The sequence below is a fragment of the Stigmatopora nigra genome, chromosome 19, assembly GCF_051989575.1.
Source record: "Stigmatopora nigra isolate UIUO_SnigA chromosome 19, RoL_Snig_1.1, whole genome shotgun sequence".
Lineage (NCBI taxonomy): Eukaryota > Metazoa > Chordata > Actinopteri > Syngnathiformes > Syngnathidae > Stigmatopora > Stigmatopora nigra.
Window position 1 is genome coordinate 8015526 of NC_135526.1, and position 16318 is coordinate 8031843.

A 16318-nucleotide genomic window follows, 5' to 3' on the forward strand; every position below is an offset into this window, starting at 1 on the left:
TTTGTCATTGTTGACATTGTTGTGAAGGGGGCTGTCTATAAGTACATGTAGAAATGCTCAGCAGGCCTCAAATTAGATGCATAGTAGTCATTGGTGTTTAACATTTTCAATCTGTTGTACCTTCCTTCCATACTTTATTTATTGAATTAGAATTAGGATTGAAATACACATGAAATCTCATCCTGCCTCATTTTGCACAGTGCCCAGATAGCCATAACGACCCCTCCATCCCCAACATATAAACATAAGTATATATTATTTCTATTTCTCAAATAGACGGTTAAATACAAACATAAGTCTTCTTTCAGATATCATTTTAGGAAAGACACTCATTTTTCAGCAATAGAAGAGTACAAATGTGCCATTATATAAATACTTGCACAAAGCCTGAACCCAAAAATAAGATAATGAATATATTCTGAATGTAGTGCTTCGACTGTAACCAATATTTTAAAAGTATTTCACCCTTTTTACCCTTGGCGTTAGATTCTGGCGGATTGGATTGAAGCTAAAACTTTTCTGGCCGTTTCGGATGCTTAATCATCAACATCATCATTATAATTTTTTTAATTTTTTTTATATGTAACAGTGAGAAAAAAATATTGATGCAGTGACTCATCTAAGTGACCAATTCTGGCTCAGAGCAGATGATCTACAAGATAGACAGTCTAGGCAACTAATATATATATATCAATATATATAATTTTTAGGGCCCCCTCAGCTGGATTGCATCCTAGGCACTTGCCCACATTACCCATAGCAAAAACCGGCCATCATGAACTTTTTGGACATCCGCAGACTTTATCTCTGATACACGAGTTCATTAATATCTGATCAAAAGTTGGAATAATAAATCAGATGCCCGTGGCAGGACAAAAGATGCCTGGTGCAAAGGTAATTTCAAGGCAAGCTGCCATGGGAAATAACCATGATAGATGGACATCTCCTGCAGGGAGGAAAGGGACGTCATTTTCCCCAAGCAAGTGAATGCTGCATTCAGAGTGTATTCTGGGGTTGGTAACTCCCTCCCGCGTCTTTACACAGGTGCCGTGTCGCGCGGACTCATTGATATGTAACCTGTGGTTCGCAGATGAGAGAAATGAGGAACGATAAACCCACCATTTTCCATCGGCCTATTTTTCAGTTTTAAGATGATAGTGGATAAAAATATAAGGCCAATCCTCATATAGATTGATAAATATATTTTATTTATTTAAAATGATTTACATAATCACAACCTAGAAAAGCCTTTTAGAAAAACAGCTCCCTTTAAATTCACAAATGGCTTTTTGAAATTATTTTTAACGATATACAGTACACTCAATGTATTTCTACTTTGCATAATGCATGCTTAAACTAGAGTCTATGGTATCAAAATATCTTTGTTTAAAGAAATTCTTCCTTAAATGAAGATTAAAAAAATATTTATAATACTCTTGTAAAAGCAATTAGCAAAATATCTGTCTTTAGTTTCCCAAATGCCTGCTTTTTAATATTATTTTAAAACGAAACTCACTCCAAACAATATATTTATATCTGGTATGTGTACTTTACATAATCCATGTATCTATCATATGGAATTATCTTTTTTTTAGAAAACAAAAAGTCTTTCTGAAATGAAGATCAAATATCCCACAAATTAAAGTCAAAATGCCGGATAATATTTCTATTTAAAGCACAGAAATAAATGCGATACGACATGACATGGAAATAGAAAGGAGCTGATGCTGGCGTACACTAAATAGTCATGTTGTTGCTGAGGGCCCCAGTTGATGCTGCCTGCTCTTCATGATTGGCTGCAACTCGCTATGACTCGTCTTCCACTAGGCCAATACATTTCGCTTATTCTCTGTCCCTTTTCTTCCTCACTCCTTTTCCCTCCACCCTAAGTAAATTGCCTGGAGAAATTGAACAAAAAAAAATTGAGAATGGGAGGAAGCCTTTCATCTGTTTGAGAAGCTCATATTAGCTGTGGTGGCAAGATAAGCTCTTCTCACGGCAGTCGTTAAGCTCGCTGAATTTTATCCACTTTCTTCTCTTTTTTTTTCCACTTGAGTTTGTTTTTTTATGGAATGTGTGCTTACACTTTAGAGGTTTTATTTAGTATCAAGTAAAAGATTAAATGAGTTCAGTTTGTTCAGTTTGATTAGTTGCTCTGATAATGGTAATGTTTCTGTTTAATTTAATTTTTGTTTTTCATTTTGCAGATTTTATGTTGCAGAATTAGGTCATTAAACAGTGAAATGATGCATTGCACTTATAAATTCATAATTAAAGCAAACATATTGTGAAAAATAGAGTAATTATTTGCTTCAAGTAGTCATATTTATACTTGTAAACCTCCCAGTATTATGTTGACATTAGCATTTTAACAGAAATAAAGAATTATTAAATAAATAAACCATGTTTGCTTCTCCCATTGAGCAGGATTTATCCATCTAAAGTCTGCATTTGTTTTAAAATGTATTTGTTTTCTTGTTTAAGTATTAAATCATTAGCTAGAAACAGACATTCATTCTATTTTAACTGGGAGAACTGGCAGCAATCATTCCAAACATGATCACTTTCTATATAACAGTTACACAGTTAAGATAAAAAGTAACAAAATATTCCATAAAAACTTTTCTTGGCCATTGGATATTTATGTATCTCTTTTTTTCAGGACCTTTCAGTATTAAGGCACTGATGACATTCTCAGTCAACCATAGTGTTTGAGCATCGCTTTTTTTACTGCATTTGTCGAGGAAAATAACACATTCTGCTTAGGATGAGGCTTTGCCCGTTCTTGGGCTTGATTACATTGTGTCTTCAACTTTGTGATCCCTTCAGCTTCCAAACCAAGGGTTTATCTTAATCTGCTGTCTCCCATAAGGATGGGGGCCTAAAGAAGACCTGGAGGGTCACCTAAGAAAAAAGAAAAAGATTACTAGAAATGCAATCAAATACACTCCATTTTATTTCAGTTCAAACAATAGAGCTTCGTATTAGAAATTGAATTTCTTATATTGCTTCCCAATAGGTGCACTGATGACTGCACCCTAGAGCTTATACATCAGTATTTTTTGTACAAATGAAAGGTCAAAAAGTATTTTAGTCGTGGAAGACGAGCCATTGAAGTTACGCTTCTTTGGCATCAGTACAGAGTCATTCACTTCTGCAGCCAACATGAAATTACGCAGTTGGCCCCAACTCTTGCCCAAAGGCTTTACGTTTGACATATATTTTTCGAAAGCCTGTTTTCCAACATGTTGACCCAGTGATCCGCGTGTTTGCCTCACAGTTTCGGGGTTCTAAATTAAAATCCTCGAAAGCATTCATGCTTGCTTTTCAAATACCAGTCGTCTTTGTAAGTGGTCGCAGTCTGTCATCGCTGGGGGGTCGGGATACTTTTGATTTAGTCCATAAATCCTGCTATCTTGAGATCTACAGACAGACACAACCAGTGCTCCTACCAGTGTGATTATAAAAGACATATGTCCAGACAGGATGGCCTAATCCCCGACACCCCCCATGCGGCACATGTATTCAAACACAATCCAGCCAGCCCCCCCTTACCATCCTTAACATATGGAGATGAGAGGAATTAGTGCAGTACCAAGGGGGTGAAAAGCAAACAATTTAGATCACACTTTTTTTCTGTTCTTGGGAGGTCTGTGAATTTCTCTGTTTTTGTTCTTGTTTTCTGAAAAATGTACTTGTACCCCAGTGCCACATACCTTTTCGATATTTTCTATCCTCCATAGTATAGCATATTGTTTTGCTGGTGTGATTTAAAATCGGAAACATTTTGTAGTGGAAGAAGAATGTTCTGCTTGTGTTCTAATTCTTTACAAGATGAACTCGGCCCAACCAGTAGTACGTAGTTGACCCAAGAAGCCAAAACTTTACCACGCCAGGCTCCCTCGCGTGACCCCACTGAAATGCCCTACCCTGCATTCAGCAGAGATCCTGTTAAATAGGATTACGCTGGCTACCTCCCATTCAGTGGCTTGGACAGGACCTCTTATCTGCCGTCTTCAGATGGCTGCCCACAAACAACATAATGCACGACCTACATTAACCAATGCCACATGCTGGTTTGTTACAATCCAGTCATGTTTTCCAGTGAACTGAGATTTACCTGGATATGTCTTGGTTAATAGAACCCTTACACTTCATTGGGTGGCTTCTTCCTATAAGAACCACAAGCCTCTTCAAATATTGCGGTGGCAGAAAAATGTGTACACTGTGTATTTGTTCTTCCATCAACCACTAGCGTTGAAATGCAACTTTTCTTCTAAGAAGTACTTTGTTGTACGTGTCTTTTTAACATGAGACTGCGACGCCTAAACGCAGTAGAGTTCACGTCCTCCAGAGCAGAGTGACGTGTCTCGAGCTGCCTCTTCCATACTCTCCCTCGAAGCAGGGACACCAATTCTACGCCATAAGAAGCTTTGTGCCCTAATCCCTCGTTGATCTTCATAAAGTTTGTGTCTTACAATTAAGTGCAGATGGTTTGCATCTGGTTGTAAGGCTAGTAAATAACTCGGGCCTCTATTTTCGCCCGGGATTTGGTGGGGTAATCCTTCTTTCTGACAGTTTACCAGATTCAAATCATTCTCGGCTTTGGGCGACGTCCTCTGCATTTTCCACTGTTTTATCTGCCCACCTTCTTCTCCAAGAGCTCTTTGACTTAAGTCAGATTTAAGATCATTTAGTGCAAGCATGCACACACAAATGAAAATAGGGAAGTGTCTATGTAGAAGCAAGATTGTGGGTGGTGTAAGAATCTCAGGCTTTTTCCCTTGAAACCTTGCTTTCGGAAGGGTATTAACTCGGGACGTCCCGGAGGAATATTTCTTTGCGCGAGAGTCACCTGATTTTGTAGGATCTGCCCAAAATAGCAAGTCCAAATGTCCATTTTGAACAAAGATGTCCACTATTTCCACTATTAAAACCATAGAAGAGTGTTATGAGTGAAAGACACAGTCTGTTGTTGCAAATCAGTTATGCAATGTATATTTAAAAAAATATTCCAATGTGATTAGGCTCTCTTGGTTGTGATTTTCTCGACTGTTATTCAGTCTTTGAAGTCTTTGTCTAGCGTTGCATTTAACTTGAAGCAATAGGCAATCACTTAAAAGGGTGATGCTGTTATGTAAGCAGTTCATTAACAAAGTGATGTATGATGCTACATTATCTTTTAGGGCTGTATGAATAAGAGACAGCAGAGATGGTGGTTTCAGATGCAATTATCACTTGTAGTAAATCTTACAGAAGAGTGATAAACTCAATGTAATGGTTTCAGTGGGTAAGCAGCATGCGCGTATAGTCACGGATGGAATCTTAGCTAAAGTGAGCGAGTATCAAAAGGAATATGTAAATAATTGCTGATTATTTTTTTACTAGTCAATATAGTACACCCATAATCCAAATATACTGTATTTTCCCATCACACTTTTTCCATAGTTATAAAATAATATTATAAAATATGCCATATATATCTTTATATATATATTGTCAGCTTTTCGTTGTATATTCTTAGTTTGGTATGATTTCAGATACTTCGGTGCGACTTATAGTCCGAAAAATACAGCAGTAGAATTTTTAAGGAGATTTGCATTTGCCTTGTTATAAATTAAACATGTGCATTTATTGTCCAAAGCATCCCACATGACACTCTTGATAGCAGTTTATAATATCAGCATGCATAGGGACTCGACGTTTAGCAGATACATCTCAAGGGACCGTTCAAAGAGCCAGGTGTAGGCAAACCGTAATGAGGGCGCCATTACGGGATGAGAGCCGTGATCACGGGCAGGTGAAGAGTAAACGATCCCTTGGAAACTGCTACTCCTCATTCCCAGTGCTGTCATTCCATGATTTAAATTTATTTAAATTGTATTTATCTTGGAAGAAAGTAACACGGCGATAGCTCATCTGCATAAGACATGCATGAGCATCGCCTCAGGATGTGAACAGATGGGAGTGTTTAGCAACCTTACTCACCTACCCCTCCCACCCAAAACACACATCACGTTTACGTTCTGGAAATCACTCACACACACACACATGCACAACCTCTACTTTGTCCTCTTTATACCACTCCTGCACCCCTACCGCTCACAGCCCCGTACCACATGTTCAGTTAACCTGTCAGGTCTCATCGCCCCAAATTCAAGACGCCATATGCTGACTCCTCAGCCTCCTCGTCCCCCGCCCGCCGCCTTCACAGTGACATGAAAGTCCTCCTTGAAACATGAGAATGTGCTTTTGATACCAAACGTCTGGCTGAGATCATAGGAAAGTGTGTCTTGTATAGTAAAGGAGTCATTTAGAATTGCGCGACTCTGCGCTTGGGCATTGCTTGAGGCCGACATCAATGAAATATATTCCAAATCTAACTGAAAATGAATGGAAGTGGAATAAATGGTGCCGTTTGTTTTGACTTGGTGTACGGTGACATCATGGGAAATAGATTACTTTGCACATGGAGGTCATTTCCTTTAGAGTTTTATGCTTATTTCACACTGTAGTCCAAAAAAAACGTCTGATCCTCTGATAGGATGAACACAAAGTTTTGCAAATAGTGTGCACTCAATCTCAACAGACTAAAGCCTGCCAAACTCCGCCTCCAGCCTGTGCACATCATAAAAACAGAGTTGGAAGAACAGTTTGACGTTAACGTCCAATTGATTCATATACAATCAATTCTCCATACTCAATTACCCAAGTTAGTGAGAAATGTAGTTTAAATGATGGAACTTACCTGAGTAAAATCACACAAAGGGAAATGGACAAAAACGCAGGGTATCATGCCTAGATTTCTCCAACAAAAGACATTTTTGCATACCAACTCTCTCTTGTCCAGTAAGTTCCAAGCATTTGACCTTGCCCAGAGGTCATTTCCCAGTAGGCACTGACAGTATGTTATTGTTTATAAGGTCATCCCCACCATAGGGGGCAGCATAGTCATTACACAGACCCCATGGCTTTGTTTGTCTCTGGCAGTCTGTTTTTCTGTGAGCTCCTGTCATAAGGTCACAGGGCCCTTACTGTCCTCTTGTAGTTGTCACCACAACAGGGCTTAAAAATTGTCAAAATGTCCAATTAAAACATGTCTCTGGTTCAGCAGTTGCAGGATTGAGCTGTAACAAATACAGAAAAGTGGAGATGTTGCTCTGCAGTTGACTAAAATCAGCTTCTAAAAGCAGAGCATAGAAAGACATAGAGTTAAAAGGTGTCTGGCATCTAAGTGAGGTTGCTACCGGCACAGCCACCATTCAGGAGACATAGTCTTTTGTTCTTCTAATACGCAAAAAAAAAAATAAAAAGACGAGAGAGAAGAAGAAAGACAAACGAACAGGGAAAAAGAGGGTGCATCTCTGTGTGCACAGTAACCCACTGGTACCTCCCTCTGATCTGCCTCCTCCAACCTCACCACCACCCCCAACCCTCCCTCTGCTACATCACCTCACCAGCACTCTCCTCTCTACTAAAACCACCCCACATCGCCCCCCACCCACCCCCCAGGCCCCCTCCCTTATAAGCATAAGGCCAGGAGTCACTCTCCTAGTTGCCACAGTAACCAGCAGCTCACCTCTCTCTCTCTCTCTCGCTTTCCCACTCCTAAAGCACCCTAAACATCAGAGGTATACGGAGATGAGCGTTATTTCTAAGAGGCTGTTCGAAAGGGGGGGTGCTTTAAAACGCATCTATATGTCACTTTACGTGCCATGGCGTATGGACCGTGACAAAAATAACTTAGTACTCAAGGTTAAATTTGAAGCCAATCAATACGTGCAAAGGATTCGGTGAAAGAGAGCAAGTAACCGGTTTCTCTTTTATGTTGACATTATAAGTAAGGCTATTCTCCACCTGCTCCCCATCCCCCACTTCTGCATCCCTCCCCCTGCATCCTCCCATCCCTCTGCCTTATTGTGGCAGTCAGGTGGTGGTGTTGTAGGAGGGAGGGCCTATTTGATACATTTGCAGCATCCCCCTCCCAAATGTCCAGCTATTCCGCACCTGAACGCTGCATGTCTTTTCTGCGGATGTGCCCAATGCCCAATTATCTTCTCATTACCTCCTAATTACACTGGGCATTACAGCAAGTGGTAGCTAAAATAGACAGAGTAAATCAATTACAACCATCTTGATGTTATTTGTAGAACTATTTTTTCCCCCCATTCTGAGATGACGGCATGTTAAATGCTTCCCTTGGTCATTTAATAATCAGGGCGCTTTTGGCAATTTCTCCTCTCACCAGACAGTTTTTTTTCCCCTCTCTCGCTCTTGTCAGCTAAATTATTAATAAGGACTTTTAAGAATGAAATAGAATTTCAAATCAACCAGATAAGTGGAGTCTTTGTTAATAATCAAGCAATCATGGGTACGAAACCCTGGCATTGGACCCCCCTGCATTGACTGTATACGATTGCAACATTTAAAAAAAATGATCTTGACTCAGTATTTGCAGTTCCTCAGAATAGGATGATTCAGGGTCTGTTCTTTTTGTCTGACTGTCAATTCATGCAACCTGGAATCGTGAGGCACGCACATCAGGTAGCAGCGCTATTTAACAAGAGCGGTGGGAGAGCGTAAGGCTAATTGCTGCATGTGATTTATATCAGACTGGGACCAGCCAGAAATACAAGCAGATGACAGTACTCTGCAGCAGCTGCTTCCCCCAATATTTACTTAACCCTCTGCTGGCTGCCATGGCACTAATTCCAATAACGATGAGTCACTAGGGAGCCATCGCTCTGGCGAGCATCGTGTTTAGGAGAGCTGCAGAAGGGTTGGCTGTCAAAAGAGGGAATTTGAGCAAAACAAAATGGGAGTCATTAGAAGAAGAATAGAGAGAAGAAAAAAAAGATTCATCTCCTGACAGTTTGTAATTGTGGCAAAGTGTTGGTTGGGCGTTTGGAAGAAAAATGATGTTTTGAATAGCTTGCCCATATGTCCCATTTTATGGAAGACGGGCCTTCATTTAAATAGTTTTGCTGCAAATCCGTTCAGGACGCATATTTGTCCTTTCTTTCGAAGTTGCACCTGAATGTAACGCATTCCAGTTTTTAATGAAAAGCAGCTGAAAGTAGACAGGCAGGAGATTGCCAATTTATTTCATTGCAAATGTTTTTAAAAAGCGGAGCCTGGTGAATGTTCAAGTCAATAGTTGTTTACATTAGCACACTATTTGTTAGAAGTTAATTAGACAAACACTAGACTTGTTGGCCTCTTTTGTGAATTTCGTTTAATAGAGTACAATTTTACTCCAGCATTATAAAAAATAATAATAATTGAAGTCACGTCAGCGCTGTTGTGTGCTTAAATGGTGATTATTTTCGCTACTGGCTTACGTAACTTAATTGCCGACTGACTCATTGATGCATTTTAAGTAAATAATTAATTTGGGATTCATAAAATGTGTGATGGCGATACTATTCTTAGCTCCCCAAATTTTCTCCCATGTTTCTTTGTGATGAGATGTTTTGGGGTATTTGTCTTCTAATAGATTTGTAACACATCGGCATCAGTACTTCTAGATTGATTGAAGGACCACTCACACCCAGTGTGATCTATTTGCATGTCCAAGTAAAATCAGGTTCTTTCAGCAAACAGCTGCATCCGAGATGTCGGCCAGGCACGGTACAAAATGAAAAGGGGAGCCTGATTCTGTCTCCGTAGCAACCTTGATTGATATTCGTCAGGTGGTGCAGCTGTCAAGCGGCTTGACCACTGCAAGCTAATGTTCTGCAGTCAGAGAAGGGGGGGATGGGGAGACAGCTAGGAAAACACAGAGAAAAACACCAGCGATGGGGAGTGCGAGTGGCGACGAAAATAGAAAGATACAATAGGAAAATATTTGGTGTCATGGTAAGAAAAGATGGCAGACGCTGTTATCAAATGATTACATGGGAGTCACGACTTGAGTCATACAACAAAAAAAAGAGGGGTGTGTCTCCTTGATTCTCTAGAGGTGATAAGCAGTTGATACGAATTTCATTAGAAATGTGGTATTCTCCACGTGTCAACTTGTTTTAAATTGATTTGATGTTATGTGGAATTAGGCACCCCAAAGCACTTGAGTCCATATTCAGTGGCGTGTGTAAACGTGTTGATTCTATGAAAAAAAAACACATTGGTGTTTGGAATTTAAAAAGCTAATATGGTCCAACGGTGCATCACACTCTATTAACGTCTATGTTCTTGTGCCTTAAATACCGCATTTAAAAGAACATTTATTGCATTGGTTCATTGCAATGATTTATATCATCATCATTGTGACAAATAGTTTACAGTGAATATTTTTAGATTTGGATTTTCGGGTCTTTTGTTTGCATCTCCAAAGTTCTCACATCGTTTTTTTGACAATTAATACGGTACAGTATTTACTTTTGCACATCATTTCATACTCTGGATTACTTTAAATTGTTACTTTCATAGTTCTTATTATTGGTAGTAAGGGTAGGGTTGGGTGATTTTTAAAATCCACATCAGAAAGTAATTACATACATCTCATTTTTAATTCTTTTTTTTTAAATGGTAGATTCCCCAGCCCTAAGTAGTAGTATTATACATTCCTTCTCCCTTTTATTTATTTACTTTTAATCTTTTTTTAATTTCACTGTATCACCCAGCAATGCAAAATGGCAGTAAATTCAAAGCAATTTCATTGTGGCTCCTAATCAAAGTGTTATCCTCATCTGTTAACTGTCAGTGACAAGCAATGTCACATTTGCTTCCCACTCACTCATCATTTTTTTTCCCTTTACTTTCTCATAATGTCACCTCCCTCTCCGTCATCCTCCTCAGCGTGACTCCTGAATATTTAATAAGGCTGAATTACTGAGGCCCCTCAACTATAATGATGGGAAAATCAGACAATTAAAGCGGAAGGGCTCCAGCTTTAAGTCTCACCTTCCCCAGAGGATCCAGAGATTATTTAAAGTGGCGCACTGTTTGATTATCTAATCCTCTTTTTGCCCCCTCTGCTTTCCTCACAGAGTAGCACTGACTGCTCCACTTGCCACTACAAATTACCGTGAAACGCCAACGAGCTCGGTATCAAAGTTCGTTTTCCATAATCAGGAATGTGATGCTGGCGTTCTGAGCGACATCAACACAGTGTGATAGTGCCTTTAGTATTACTGTGAAGGCAAAGCTCGTTTGCTAGATAGACGAACGCAATGGGGCCTTGCATACATACTTTGGTCCTGAAGCATCACTTGGTCAATTTTTTTCCCTTTGCTTTATGTTGCAAATGCATAATGTTTTATTTTATTTGAATTTTATTATCATTGTTATTTATTTCATTTTTTTTAAATAAAATGAAATAAATAACAATGATAATAAAAGCTTTTTGCTTATTTTTCTTCCAATGGCAAAATTCTATGTGGCAGCCCACACTTTTTTTTATAGTTTATTTTGAGTTCATAAATAATAATCCCCTTTACGTTATATTGTGTTTTGCGCTATAGTAGAAGTCACAGGCCAAACCAAACTATGGAGAAAAAAAAGTGCAACTTATAGTCCGGAAAATACGGTAATACAAAATGTGCAGTTTCTAGAGAATTTAGAATACATGATCATACATGGTTTGTTGGCGTAATTTTTTTTCCACAGAAAAAGCCGACCTTCTAGTGAAGTCGACACCAATAGCTTCCTTAATGTCTACCGGTGTACCACACACACGGTGTGTGTGTGTGTGTTGTACACCGGTAGACACACCAACATGCACACACAGAGGTTTCACACAGAGACACCGATGATGAATATTCATGATTAAACAGCTGAGGCTCAACACTGCTTCATTTATTGTTGGCCAAAGAGAGGCCAATGATAGCATTGTAAACACACAACCATTAGGGCTTTAATATCAGGATTCCCCTAATGGCTAATTCTATTGCCTACACAGCCTCACTAACAGTGTAGACAAAGGCACGACTAGAGATTAAGAAGCTTGCATAAAAAGAAGTATGAGTTCCATTTTTTTTAAATAGCTGACTAATGGTTACTAGATGACTAATAATTCGAAGGAAATTTTAAAAAAATGGCTTGCACAGCTGTTACATGACCCTTTGTCAGTTATGCACGCACCATTGTGTGACAATGTTCAATAAAGACTCCCACAAATTAATTCTCCAACTGTGTTCATTGTTAGGTTTTGTTTATTTAAGTTTTGTCAGCAATTGTGGGTTTTTTTTCCCAATATAAGCAAATTCTAAATTGCTGAGTGCACACCATTCACATCTGCAGTGATATTGCCACTGGAAAAACTCTGAAAAGTTCTATAAAAACATTGAAAGCGATCATCTTTGAGTAGTATAACTAAGCAATTTTTTATTAGCGCTTTCATCATCATATTAGTTCGATTGCATTTGAAATTGTATTTAAAATCTGTAGTATTCCGCTTAAAAAGAATGTGGGCCAACGGTGAGACCGATCGCTTCAGGCTTTGAGCTTCCCTTTCTCTGTCTTTTAATTTGAGTATCATTGCGAGTCCATTTGCATCCAGTTCCAGTTTTAATAGTGGTTTATTCAGTCAAGCAGAAGATGACATCTTTATCTGCGCTTGACATATGAGGCAGTTACCCTCGGGCTAACGCGTGTCTTGTTAATGAGCAGAGGGATGCTGTTGCTGATTAGGAACGGCAATAAAAAAAAAAAGAACTGCCTTCCAGTCTGACTCTATTCTGCGGGCAGCCGATAGGATGTTGGCTCAAATAGGCCACTTCCAGTCCAGAGTCCAGGTGTGGTCAGAAATCAAGGCATGTTTGTCACTTTGCCTATTAGTGAGGAAGTAACCTCGGCCCACTGCCCAGCTCGGATTGGGTCGCCGCAGCTAATGATGACAATGCCATTGAGTATGGCCCGCACAAGAAGCTTGAATAGTGCCTACTTTCTGCCACACTTCTCTGCTTTAACACTAGATGTGGTTAGTCATTTATTTAGCTTCTCTCCAGGAACCAAAGGGGCAAAATATGTCGAAACTTGGAGAATGTTTTAAATTGTGGAAATATAGGGATATATATTTTGGAATATCCTTGAACTTTTGGATTATATTGTTTTTTTAATAGCCCTCATCTCATTCACTTCTATTTACAGTTATGGACGTCAAACCATTTCAAATTGGCAAGGTGGTTTTGACTGTAATTTTGTTTTGAAAAATGACAACTTCATATCTGACCATACATATGAAGGATACACTAATAAATGACACTATAGATTTGCATGTAATATGAATACTAATATTTTCTTTATAGTGAGATTAAGGAACTATGTTAGCTTCACACTTAAAATGTATTGTTTGAAAGATGAACTTTTTATAGTCAATCCCTACAGTTTAAATGAAATAGATGCCTATTGTCATTCATGGGAGGCATTATATTTTTTTGGACCAAGGAAAATGGCTAGTGAAAATTCTTAGCAATATAATAATGCAAATACATTGATCTTAAGTATTGTAAAAATGATTATAACAAGCAAGAATCAGGAAAAAATGGTTTAAAAGATGAAAAAAAATGAAGGAAACATGTTACCTCAACCTGAAATCTCCCACTAAACAGTGGTGGTCAATGTGTTGCTATGGTAACCCCAGTATAGCTGGACATTGTCTTCCCAGAGGATGAATGTCAGGTGATGTTTTTTATTGGGGGGGGGGGGGGGGGGGGTCTAAATGGCTGGGTTCCCCTCTCTAAAGATGTGCTCATCCCAGGCTGTTCAAAGTGGTGTCCCTTCCAATAAAATCTAATCGAGACTAATTACGGCACAGGTCCCTCTTGGACACCTCATCAGAATCTTATTGCTCACTTATGCCACGTACAAATTTCAAGCTAGCCATTTCTTCATATTTCTGGAGTGGTTAGCACGTGTGCCTGCCAGTTTTGGCGTCCTGGGTTAGAATCCAAGCCAGTAACGAATTATTTTAATACATAATTTATATTATCTTTTTATAATACTTCTGAAAGTGACAATACTATGTCCATTGTGTTTGCTGTACTTGCTCATATCCAACCTTCCACTGAGCAAATTTTTCGCCAACGAGCACACGACCGACTGGTCCCGATTTGGAAGCAGTACAAAAATAGTCCCCTGTGTTGTTTTTTTTTGTATTCAAGCATGTGTGATTTAATTGAGACTGACATACGAATGCTGGAAGAAACAAAGAGAGCTTGCCTGTTGAGATCAGTCCAAAAGACAAGATGTACTTTTAAGGGTGGGGGGGATAATTGCTTGGCCTCGCCATTGAATGATGTTGAATTTGCATATGAAAGTCACACATGCCGTACCTCCTCCACCCCCCGCTTTCCTGGGAGCATGTTAGCTAATTTGTAAGTCATTTTCAGACGGCAGAGTAGTGGAATCCAGGTTGTGCTTGTTCTTTCCTTGATCTTTTATTTTCCTCTTTTCTCTCTCCATCTCATCGCCCCTTCGTTCATGTCTCAATTATCCTATATTGAAGTGACACAGAAAGCCAAGGTAGTACTCTTAGATGAAGTGCATGTTTTAGACCGACATGGACATCCTAGTAAGCATAAAAAAAATGCTTAGCCTGTGTTTTCATAGGTGCTCAAGCCCTATCTTCAATTCACCAACATTAACTGGCACCCAATAGAGCGACGCCAGTGGCAAATCCAACAGTAGTAATTCCCTTTTTTTGTATCTTTTCCTATTGTCTCGCCACCAACTTTGCCTTTGGAGGAAAACCACCAGGCTTCCATTTTGTGAGAACAAAGGCTGTACTTGTGGGTTCATTGTGTCTTATATGGGGATTCATTGAAGCCATTGACTGTGAATCCACAAATGGGACAGCGCAAAGAAGAGAATGGAACTGATTGCCTAACAAGTGTGAAGCTATAATGTCAGAAAAATTTGCTGTCATACACCCGGTTGGGGACATGAACATAGATATACTTTAAACTATACGATACACTACAGTGAGTGTTAGTATGCAGCAGGTAGAGCAGGGGAGAGCGTAGTGAAGCACCCTCACATGCTATTATTGACCATTTATGCATGCAGCTCTGTGCTGCATAAATGCATTTACACTCACTCACTTGCTTGGACAAAATATATGAGGAAAAAAGATGGATATGCAAGCCTATTATTGAATGGAACTGCAGCACTATTTACTGAACATGAAGAAAAATGCCCTCCGCTCACAAAGACTCATACTGCAGCAAAAGGAAGGTTCATGAAATCATGTTTGTAAGCATGTCTTATTTGCATTTATTGAAAGATGCTTTTTTTATTACCCAGAATCAAATTCTAATTTTGTCATTTTTTCTACCTTACAGTAAGTATATCTGGCTTGTCACACGTGAAATCATGTCAACAGCAATCTGTGGGGGGAAAAAATCCCTTTAGGATATCACAACTGTGATTTTACGGCTTTTCTAATTAGGTCAACGCGTGTTGACAGTGGTGTCCCTGCAGCTTATTTAATACTCAATTACCTTCATTGGTTGCCCTTTAGAAAAGTAACATAACATTCATCAACTGGCATATAGTTGAAATGTATCTGTGAAATGTGTCCATTCATTTAAGGTGAAACAGGATTAATTCTCCAGCCGGATTTTTTGTTTAAAAACTTAGTAACATTTAGAAAATCACAGAAAAGATACGTTTTAAATTTGCCGGTCAGAAAAATACGACATATTTCAAGTGACACATAAGTATTGTCACATTTCCCTGAAGTGTAATGACCCCAATTGAACTTGATCTTGATGGAAAGTCCCAGGATAAAATACACTAGCAGCCCTTGGCGACTTCTTACTTGTCATAATCACGTGCTCATATAAATTACCATAGCATCAGCATGCTATTAACATGGCCATGGCCTCGCCTTATCAAAGCCCTGCGTGATCTAGGGGGTCGCCCTTCTTCAGTCAGAAGTGGAGAACGTGAGAACTAAGCGTTTCCCTCGAGAGAGAACCAGAGTGATGAGCTACATGATAACGAGCAGTGTTACTCCGCCTCGTCATAGCGCCTCTGAGCCACGCTGTTTCAAATGGGCTGCAGCAGATGTTTGGTAACTGCAATCACAAAGGGCCACGTCCCACGCTTGGCTTGCAAATATTTACTAAGAGAGTTTAATATTGGATTTTCTTCTGTTTTCCTTTTCCCCCCCTAATATGTAAAGGAAGAAATACTGCTGCATAACAATGAGTGCATTCTGTATTATTTGCTGTATTTCCAATAAAAAAAAAAGACTCTAGCTACATATCTCATCAAGATGTGTTAAAAATACACTTCTTCCTGTACTTTTTTTTGTAACTGTTTACGTCCTTGGGGTACATTTATATTTTATAATGATTTTCCATGCTGTGGTCGT

At 39.2% G+C, this 16318-nt stretch overlaps 1 protein-coding gene across 8 annotated transcripts in view; it reads left to right on the forward strand.

The window, feature by feature from the left end:
* The window catches only part of dscama (Down syndrome cell adhesion molecule a), a 54168-nt gene that overhangs the window by 16981 nt on the left and 20869 nt on the right, over positions 1 to 16318 (forward strand). The window lies entirely within an intron of this gene.